The following is a 10,576-nucleotide window of genomic DNA, read 5'->3' on the forward strand; positions in this document are numbered from 1 at the left end:
TAGTGAACATTGTGGATACTGCTCTTAGTTCCTCAAAAGAATATCTTGTCTATTAATAAGTGCACAGGTAATTAAGAGAAGGGCAGGGTTGCATCATAGTTTTCCTTTCTGCAGTATTTTTTAAGTGTGATAGAGAAACCACTAACAGCGTTCAAATTATATTGTACACTAAAGGAGATGAATATTTAATAGGAATTTAATCCTTAAAGTTGTTAATTTGCTACTTCAACTAATACTTTTTGAAGGCTACTGTGTAGACTGCACTGGGAATACAGAATTGAAGAGAAATATATTTACTTTGAAGGTACTTTTATTCAATTTATTATAAGCAACAGCCAATAAAGCTGTTATCCATAAAATAATCTATGATTTTCCTGGTTTTTTTGTTTTGTTTTTGTTTTTGTTTAATTTGGTAGCATCTATAGTATTTGACTATACCATATGACAAGTACAGGGAAGGTAGATATTCTCTACAAATTGTCAGCATAAATCCAATTTATTACATATATATTTTTACTTTATCTTTGCTTTGGGGAATTACTTTCCTTGTGGAGTGATAACTTTGCTTGTAAGATTCACAGATAATCACTCTTGATCTACAAAATAACTCAAAAGCCCTTAAGGTATTCGAAAATTTCATTACTGCATAAAATTCAACACAATAAGAGTGCAAAAATTCAAAGCCAACAATATAGCTACTAGACAGAAAAGAAATACAGAGAATCAGGGAGTAGTAGGATACAAGATTTCTTTTATACTTGGGTCATTTTTTCAAAAGAAGAATTATGCTTTTGATAGAGAACTGGTATTACCAGAGCAATAGGATAGAGGTTAGACTATTTATTTATTTATTTTATTTTTTTAAAGAGAGAGAGAGAGAGAGAGAGAGAGAGAGAGAGAGAGAGAGAGAGAGAACTTTTTTTTTTTCTTTTTAGTTTTCGGTGGCCACAACATCTTTATTTTATTTTTATGTGGTGCTGAGGATTGAACCCAGTGCCCCGCACATGCCAGGAGAGCCCGCTACCGCTTGAGCCACATCCCCAGCACAAGGTTAGACTATTTATAATTGAAAACTTAGATGCTAAATATACTTTTTCTACATTGCATGATATTTTAAGTCATTTATACACTTTGATAAATTTGAATATGACTACTTTGATACTTTTAATATAGTTGCATTTTTTGTATCAGTGTTATTTTATTTTGTTTTGTTTTTAAGGAAAATTCAAATGTTCTAGTTTTTAACAGAGGGTTTTGTTTCTTAGATACAAAAATTTGGATTAGTTCTCTAGAAGTGTTTTCCCTGAGACAATCAAGTGGTCTGAAAATATGATAATTTTACTCCTTAGAAAATAAAAGCCTGTGGTATAGAGTAGGTGTCAGGAAGTTACAACTTGCTGTCTGTTCTTGTAAATAAGGTTTGATTGAAGCATGATTATTTAACCAAAGGCAAAGTTGAGTGTTAGGAGAGTGATCTTTTGGTTTAGTCTGGAAAATCTAAAGTATTTACCTTTACCTTTATTTTCGGATACTTTCAGTAAAAGCAAAGAAGTGTTTATTGCCAAAGAATAGAATAGAAATGAATGTGTTGAATTTACACTATTAAATAAAAGAAGAAGAAGAAAGAACGGAATAGAGAAAAGAGGAGAGATCACGAAGTATGAGGTAGACTACATGTAGAAAATGTTCACCCACTTGTGACTTTCAGAGTGAAGGGCAACTGGTAATGAAAGCCACAGTAAGACACATTCTTTAATTATACATTAAAATTAGAGACACTTTGGATGCTATATATAAATGCTAAGAGTGAGGCAGAATTTTGATTTAGTAAATAAACCTAATATGTTAAGGCTACCCTGAAAACTAACCTGGTTTTAGGGAAAACAATGAAAGCACAGTTTGTATATAGGTCAGTACTTAAGAAATATACAAGTCTTAAACATGAATTGGAACAGGAGATTTAAAAAAAAATACCAACAATTGACAGCAATATATTAACCAGTGGGTGTTAGCAAGCAATTATCTGTAAGACTTCTACTCAGAATCCATCAACTCCTACTCTGCTGGATTGCTATACAGAGCAGTAAAATTCCACAAAATTGTATTCACAACAGCAGCCTTCCATGAAGAACTGTGGCCCATACAGGGAGAAGGAGGTATAACTTGGGATACTATTCATATTCAGCTTCCCACAGAGCCTTACAGAAAAACTGGTTTAGTTCTTTGAATTGACAGCATCAAAGTTGTGAGCATCGCAAATCAATGTTGTATTTTGTGGCTTTTAAACATCATGTAAAGTTTGATACTTTATGTTTTTGATCCTATATGGATAAACAAGGTTTTTATTACATAATTTCAAACATCAAATATAATTATAAATTATTAGTATATTGTTATGTCAAAAGCTGTCCCTGGTATTTTAGTGATTTCATTCTCTGCTGACTTTGATCATTTTAAAGAACTTCTTTTAATACACTTAAATATTCTTTTAAAAATACTTCAAAACAAATTACTGTTCACCTTTTTTTGATTACAACTAGGAAAATTTGCGACTTTTTGAGAAATAATTCTGAGCTCCTGGCTCTAAAATTAGGTCAGCCTGAATTCTCTTTGGTATGGTAAACTCAGGGAAAAAAATTAAATTTTACTTAAAATAAAATATTTTTAAGAGCTAAACATTAATTAATCATTTAAAGATATACAGAAATATTAAATTTTTATTAAATATATATATATGTATATATATTCATCTACTCAGAATTATCTTCTCCTAGATTTCCATTATAGCTTAATTAATAGCTAGCTCATATATCACTAACCCATTTGTTTTATTATTACATTATTTGTTTATGTTCTATCTTTCTGACAACTGAGAATCTTGAATTCATTTACCATGTCTTATTCATCTTTGCAGAATACTTAGAATATTCGAATTCAAGTATTGTTTCTGAAAGAAATGCAGTTAACTGATGCAAAAAGAGGTACAACTAAGGGAGGCTTCAAATTCTATTAATTTACTTCTTTTTTCATAAATGTTAAACATTTCTAAAAATTCTATTTGTGGCTTAATCTACTATGCTTATAAATAAAATAAAATGTTTTCTTCTAAGTTTAAACCATTCTCCATTAATTTAACTTCTCTGTCACTTAAAATGTCTCCCTTGGTTACACTACAATAAAAAGTATCTATCACATTGATAAGTACTTAAACATTTTTAAATATCTCCTAAATTAAGTAATATCTTGCAGAAATGATTTGGAAATTTGGAGATAAAAAGTTCCTTTTTGAGTAATGACAACAATCTAATATTGGATATTATTTTCACATTTAGGTTTGTTATTATTATTCTAATTTAGTAGTGGAAATATATCTCCAGAAATTGATTCTAGATATTCCAGGCTTTCAATAGAAAATACTAACATTTCTTTTACCTAATGGTGTCTCCAGCTGGCACAGCCAGATACCTGAGCTGACACTGGGGACTGTCTGCAGGTCCTGCACTCCCTCCATAAATCAGAGAAGTCCCATTCTATCAAAATAAGATGGACTGTAGCTTTGATTGTGAATGTGGTCAGCTGGAGCTACCTGATCACTAATAAAAGGCATCTGTAATCAACAGTCACCATGGCCTCTTGTTGAAATATATAGCAACAAAGGAAGAAAAGAAGCAAAATGGAAATAGTGTTTACCAGCACCTTAGAATAACGCTGCTCAGGACCAGTTCAACACTGAAAGTGTTTACAATGTGAGGAGAGTGTTCATAGAAGCCCATTGTGTGCATATCCATTCACATCTTTGTTAAATCATTTAGCCCAGTATACTTGAGTGCATAGTATATTGCATTTCATTCCCTTCGAGTTTCCTCAATATTGTCTTTAAATGTCTGCAGAGTTGCTGCCCCTTTCTTGAACTATGAGTACTGCAATCTTTTTTAAGTCTCAATATAAGCAGAGCTTTTTGAGCTTTAAATCTGAGGGGAACTCAACAGGACTGGTTGAAATATGCAATGAACATCGAGAAAACATCTTGCTGTAGAAGCATAATTATTTTTCTTCTCCCTTTTAAAAGATTTTTCCTTTTGATGCTAGTTTCCTTCCTTGTTTACACATTTTCAACAGTTTGAAAGGAAAAGACAATAGTAAGGATTTCAAAATGGCAGAGAAATTTGAAAATCTTATATACATTTATGGTTTTGATCTGGGCTCTGGGTATATGAACTTAAAACCATAGGGTTGGGGAGGCGATGGCTTGGCTTTTTCTGCTGTAGATAATGACTGTGACAAAACTGTAGCCATCAAGAAAATTGTCCTTACTGTTGTTCCCCAGAGTGTCAAACATGCTTTCCATGAAATCAAAATCATGAGAAGACTTGGCCATGATACATATTGTTAAACTGTTTGAAATTCTTGTCCCCAGTGGCAACCAGTTAACCGACTGTGGACTCTTTTACTGAACTGAACAGTGTTTACATTGTTCAGGAGTGCATGCAGACAGACTTGGCTAATGTGCTGGTCCAGGGCCCTTGACTGATAGAGCATGCCAGGGTTTTCATGTATCAGTTGTTACGTTGGCTCAAGTGTATTTATTCTGCAAAATACTGCACAGAGATCTCAAATCAGCTCATCTTTTCATTAATACTGAAGAGTTGGTGCTGAAGATAGGTGACTTTGGTCTTGCTTGGATCAAGGATCCTCATTATTTCCATGAGAGTCGTCTTTCTTAGGTTTGGTTACTAAATGGTACAAATCTCCAGTCTTTTACTTTCTCCTAATAACTATACTTAAGCCACTGACATGTGGGCTGCAGGCTGCATCTTTGCTGAAATGGTGGATGGTAAAACCCTCTTTGTAGGTGCAGGTGAACTTGAACATATGAAACAGATTTTAGAATCTATTCCTGTGGTACATTAGTAAGATCATCAAGAGCTTCTCATTGTAATTCCAGTTTATATTAGAAATTACATGACTGAGGCACAAAAACCCTTCACTCAGCTCCTCCAGGAATTAGTTGAGAAGCAGTGGATTTCCTGGGACAAATTATGACAAATATTTGAGTTGGTTGACAGCAGAAGAAGCATTCTCTCATCCTTACATGAATATATATTCTTTTCCAATGGATGAACCAATTTCAAGCCATCCTTTTCATGTTGAAGAGGAAGTTGATGATATTTTGCTTATAGAAGAAACTCACATGGTACATGGGAAATGTACCATGATTGTGAGTTTTCAGAGTCTGATTGTCCTATACATAACAACTTTGATGGTAATGAAGTTTTTAGCTTGACACAAGAGCTCTGTCTGATGTCACTGATGAAGAAGAAGTACAAGTAGATCTCAAAAACATTGGGATGGAAATCAAGAAAAATATCTAGAGGATTCTGCTTTTGATACCAATTACCCTACTGAGCCTTGTTGGCAGTACATAGGTCATTGTGAAAACAAATATTGTGGTCTAGAGTGCCACCATGCTTGTAACTACAAAATAAGGTCATCATCATATTTAGTAATTTAGTTTGGAGAATAATAAAGTTATTCATTATTATGAACCCAAACTTATTATAGATGTTCCCAACTGGAAAGAACAAAGCAAAGAAAAATCTGATAAGAAAGGCAAGTCAAAATGTGAAAGGAATGGAATGGTTGAAGCCCAGATAGCACTACAGGAAACATCACAGCAACTGGCTGAACAAGAATCAGAGAATTGATTTTGATTTTTTTCTTGCAGGAACTATTCAACTTAGTTCACAGCAGGAGACTACTAATAAATTAAATGACTTGAATAGCTCAGTGTCCCAACTAGAGTTGAAAAGTTCGATATCAAATTCAGTAAGCTGAGAAAAACAGAAAACAGGAATGACAAACTTGGTTCAGTTAGAAGCTTTGTATCAATCTTCTTGGGACAGCCAGTTCGTGACTGGCAGGGAGCAATGTTTTCTCGTCAATCAGTTTTTTTTTTTTTTTTTTATTGGTTGTTCAAAACATTACAAAGATCTTGACATATCATATTTCATACATTAGATTCAAGTGGGTTATGAACTCCCATTTTTTACCCCAAATACAGATTACAGAATCACATTAGTTACACATCCACATTTTTACATAATGCATTATTAGTAACTTTTGTATTCTACTACCTTTCCTATCCTTTACTATCCCTCCTCCCCTCCCCTCCCATCTTCTCTCTCTACCCCATCTACTTTAATTCATTTCTCTCCTTGTTTTTTTCCCATTCCTCTCACAACCTCTTATATGTAATTTTGTATAACAATGAGGGTCTCCTTTCATTTCCATGCAATTTCCCTTTTCTCTCCCTTTCCCTCCCACCTCATGTTTCTGTTTAATGTTAATCTTTTCCTCCTGCTCTTCCTCCCTGCTCTGTTCTTACTTGCTCTCATTATATCAAAGAAGACATTTGGCATTTGTTTTTTAGGGATTGGCTAGCTTCACTTATCATAATCTGCTCTAGTGCCATTCATTTCCCTGCAAATTCCATGATTTTGTCATTTTTTAGTGCTGCATAATACCCCATTGTGTATAAATGCCACATATGTTTTATCCATTCATCTATTGAAGGGCATCTGGGTTGGTTCCACGGTCTAACTATTGTGAATTGTGCTGCTATGAACATTGATGTGGCAGTATCCCTGTAGTATGCTCTTTTAAGGTCTTCAGGGAATAGACTGAGAAGGGCAATAGCTGGGTCAAATGGTGGTTCCATTCCCAGCTTTCCCAGGAATCTCCATACTGCTTTCCAAATTGGCCGAACCAATTTGCAGTCCCACCAGCAATGTAGAAGAGTACCCTTTTCCCCATATCCTCGCCAGCACTTGTTGTTGTTTGACTTCATAATGGCTGCCAATCTTACTGGAGTGAGATGATATATTAGGGTGGTTTTGATTTGCATTTCTCTGACTGCTAGAGATTGAAAAAATTGACAAAACTAAAAGTTGGTTCTTTGAAAAAATAAATAAGATTAACAGACCGTTAGCCATGCTAATGAAGAGAAGAAGAGAGAGAACTCAAATTACTAACATACGGGATGAAAAAGGCAACATCACAACAGATACTACAGAAATACAGAAGATAATTAGGAATTATTTTGAAAACCTATATTCCAATAAAATAGAAGATAGTGAAGACATCGATAAATTTCTTAAGTCATATGATTTGCCCAGACTGAGTCAGGAGGATACACACAATTTGAACAGACCAATATCAATGGATGAAATAGAAGAAGCAACCAAAGGACTACCAACCAAGAAAAGCCCAGGACCGGATGGGTATACAGCAGAGTTTTACAAAACCTTTAAAGATGAATTAATAGCAATACTTTTCAAGTTATTTCAGGAAATAGAAAAAGAGGGAGCTCTTCCAAATTCATTCTATGAGGCCAACATCACCCTGATTCCGAAACCAGACAAAGACACCTCAAAGAAAGAAAACTACAGACCAATATCTCTAATGAACCTAGATGCAAAAATCCTCAATAAAATTCTGGCGAATCAGATACAAAAACACATCAATCAGTTTTATTGTGAGGTCAGGAAGGATGAACAGGCTGAGAAAGTAAACACTTATACCAGTTACTTGGACAAGTTCTGTAGCCGAAAAGAAGATACTGAGATGCTAGAAACTGAGCCAGTAGAGGATGGGAAGCTCGGGGAGAGAGGAAATGAGGAAGGATTTCTCAACAACAATAGGGAGTTCCTCATTAACAAGCACTTTGAATCCATAGACCTCCTACCATTTCATAGTTCAGTGGGGTCACCACTTAAATCAATCCAGGGCATATTAACACCTTTTCCTGTGAAACCTTCCCCCTTGAATTTCTCATAAAACATACTGAAGCTGGGTGCAGTGGTGAATGCCTATAATCCCAGTGGCTTGGGAGGCTAAGGAAGGAGGATCACAAGTTCAAAGCCAGCTTCAGCAAAAGCAAGGCACTAAGCAACTCAATGAGACCTTGTCTTTAAATAAAATACAAAATAGAGCTGGGGATGTGGCTCAGTGGTTGAGTGCCCCTGAATTCAATCCCCATTACTCTCCCACCACCACCAACAACAAAAAAATAGAGAAGCATTCTGAAACATATGAACTAAAACACTCAGCAAACATTTCTCTTTATATTCTTCAAGAAGTGTGTTTGTCTTTTTTTGATTATTATTATTACTAGTATTTAAGTTATTTTCTACTTGAATCAGATGGTCTGATTTTGTAAGGATTTTTATTAGTTCTTGGTTTTAAAATCCAGAATTTTATTTACATGAAGTAGTTTTCATTTTAATTGCCATGTATTTTGCACACACAAAAAAAAGAATAGAGAAAATAATGCAATGCTCAAGGAGAAAAATAAAGGTGCTAAGACAAGTAAAAAACATTCTCTTATAGGACAATGATCTGTTTTACAGCAAACAAAAATCTCGCCTTGAAATTTACACAGAGAGAATGTGCATAATTGCATGAATATATTTATTTTTTCCCAAAATATTTTTTATTCATTAGTATTTTCCAGTTTTCCATACTGTACAAATTTCTTAAAACACAGCAGCAACTAAAAATGAATGCTGGATTTGGTACACATGTTATCTACTTCAGGGTAACAAAAATTTATGGCAAAACATATACCACCCATAGGGCTTCACAATATGCACTTCTATTTAGCCATCATTTATTGTAGTAAACTATTAAGGCACATTGTTTATAAATGATCTGGTATTCATCCTTTACAGTGAAGTGTTAATACATCACATCTTATTTAGTTTAGCAAATCAGTAAATTTTCTGTATTTAATTATAAAATTCGTTTAGTTTTAAATTTTTATTTATAACTACACATTTTTTTGGCCCTATGGCTTGTTGCCTACTTAGCTGAATATATAAGATTAGCATATCCTAAGGCTGTTCACACACTTAATTTACTTAAGTATTCATTTTCAGTAAAGTACTCACTGTGTATAGGAAAAATTAGGAATTAATTTATTATAAGATGGTCCTAAAAGTTTTAATTGTGTTTATTTTTTAACAACATTGTAATGTTAGACTTGTATGCATGGAAGTAATTAAGGTACATCATTATTGTAGCTTAAAAGTTGTACATGAGCCAGGCATGATGGCAGAAGCATGTAATACCAGCAGTTTTGGAGGCTAAGGCAGGAGGATTTTGAGTTCAAAGCCAGCCTTAGCAACTTACAGAAATCCTAAGTTACTCAGTGAGACCCTGTCTCAAAATAAAATACAAAATAGGTTGGAAATATGGCTCAGTGGTTGAGTGCCCCTGAGTTCAATCCCTGGTACCCATCCCCCCCCCCCCGAAAAAGTTGTACATGATAAGTCTTTTTTTATTTGCTTGTTTTTACTGTATGTTTTTACCAAATTATTTATTCCCCATCCCAAGACAAGTGTAAGTAAAATGAAATTAGATGTAAAAAAAAAGAAAATTCTATCATTCAAAATGCTATTTAAAAGGCAATTGTATGAAATAAGAGTATACTTAAATCACACTGGAAGCACACTATTTATTGGTTGAAAACTGAAAATCTATGGAAATATTTCTTCTTAGTGGTAAAAATATAAGTTTTAGAGTAAACCTGCCACTGCTTAAAAGCCACCAGTTCTTACTTGTGTGAACTTGGTTCACTTTACCTATAAGCTACAGGTCCTCCTTTGCCCTTAAAGGGGTATTGAGAAATGATAATTTCACAAGACTATTATAAGACTTAATTGACAAAATATTTTTATTTATTTATTTTTATTAGAGCTTCATAGTTATAAGTAGTAGTTGTGTTCATTATGACAAACTCATATATGTGGAAATAGTATTTTTTAAAGGGGTTGAAAATGGCATACAGTATATATATAAATATTTTTAATATGGTAGCTATTTTTGCAACTGTTGTATCTTTTATTCTGATTGGGCCACTTCATGTAAACTGTCAATGTTTCTCATTCCAGTTAGAAAATGAATCAATAAACATTCATTGGCATAAATGAAAGTAAGAAAAGTAATTTCATAATAACATTTTAAAATAAAACCAATAAAAATGAGAGCAAGAACCAGAAAAATAAAAGTGAATTTAATATTTACTTTGCTGAATTTATTTATTTATTTGTATTTTATCTATTTATTAAACAAAGTAAATATAATACAAAGAATCATTTATGCAGGTTTTTGAAATAATTGTTTTAGGTGGAAGAAGAGGTAAACTAGATAGTAACTGAGGATGCAGCTACAAATCCTATGATTTAAGGAATAATAAAAGCAATAGTCTTGAGTACTGTTGCTTAGTTGGGAGACCACTACCTGTGATGATGCTATGAAGTATCTCTTTTCTGACACCTAAAGGGAATGGCATCAGGGTGCCTATAGACTGAGCCTAACCAGTCCTGGGCTATAAAGAGATGTCTAGCACAGATAAAAATAGAAGCAATTACCTGCTGGCCTCCTATTTTGATTCAATCTAACAGAGGCTCTGATTGGTCAAAACTAATAAGAAGCTAGGCAGTAATAGTGTTAGAAAAATGTCATTTTTTCCCCTCATTCTCATTTCAAGCATAGAACAGATTCGAATGAAATGATG

The 10,576-nt window shown here is 33.6% G+C and overlaps 1 pseudogene; it reads left to right on the forward strand.

Moving 5' to 3' along the window:
- The first annotated feature begins 4,153 nt into the window (after nucleotides 1–4,153).
- On the forward strand, nucleotides 4,154–7,836 carry LOC143407901 (mitogen-activated protein kinase 6 pseudogene; annotated as a pseudogene).
- Nucleotides 7,837–10,576: the final 2,740 nt, after the last annotated feature.

This window comes from Callospermophilus lateralis, chromosome 10 (genome assembly GCF_048772815.1).
Source record: "Callospermophilus lateralis isolate mCalLat2 chromosome 10, mCalLat2.hap1, whole genome shotgun sequence".
Classification (NCBI taxonomy): Eukaryota; Metazoa; Chordata; class Mammalia; order Rodentia; family Sciuridae; genus Callospermophilus; species Callospermophilus lateralis.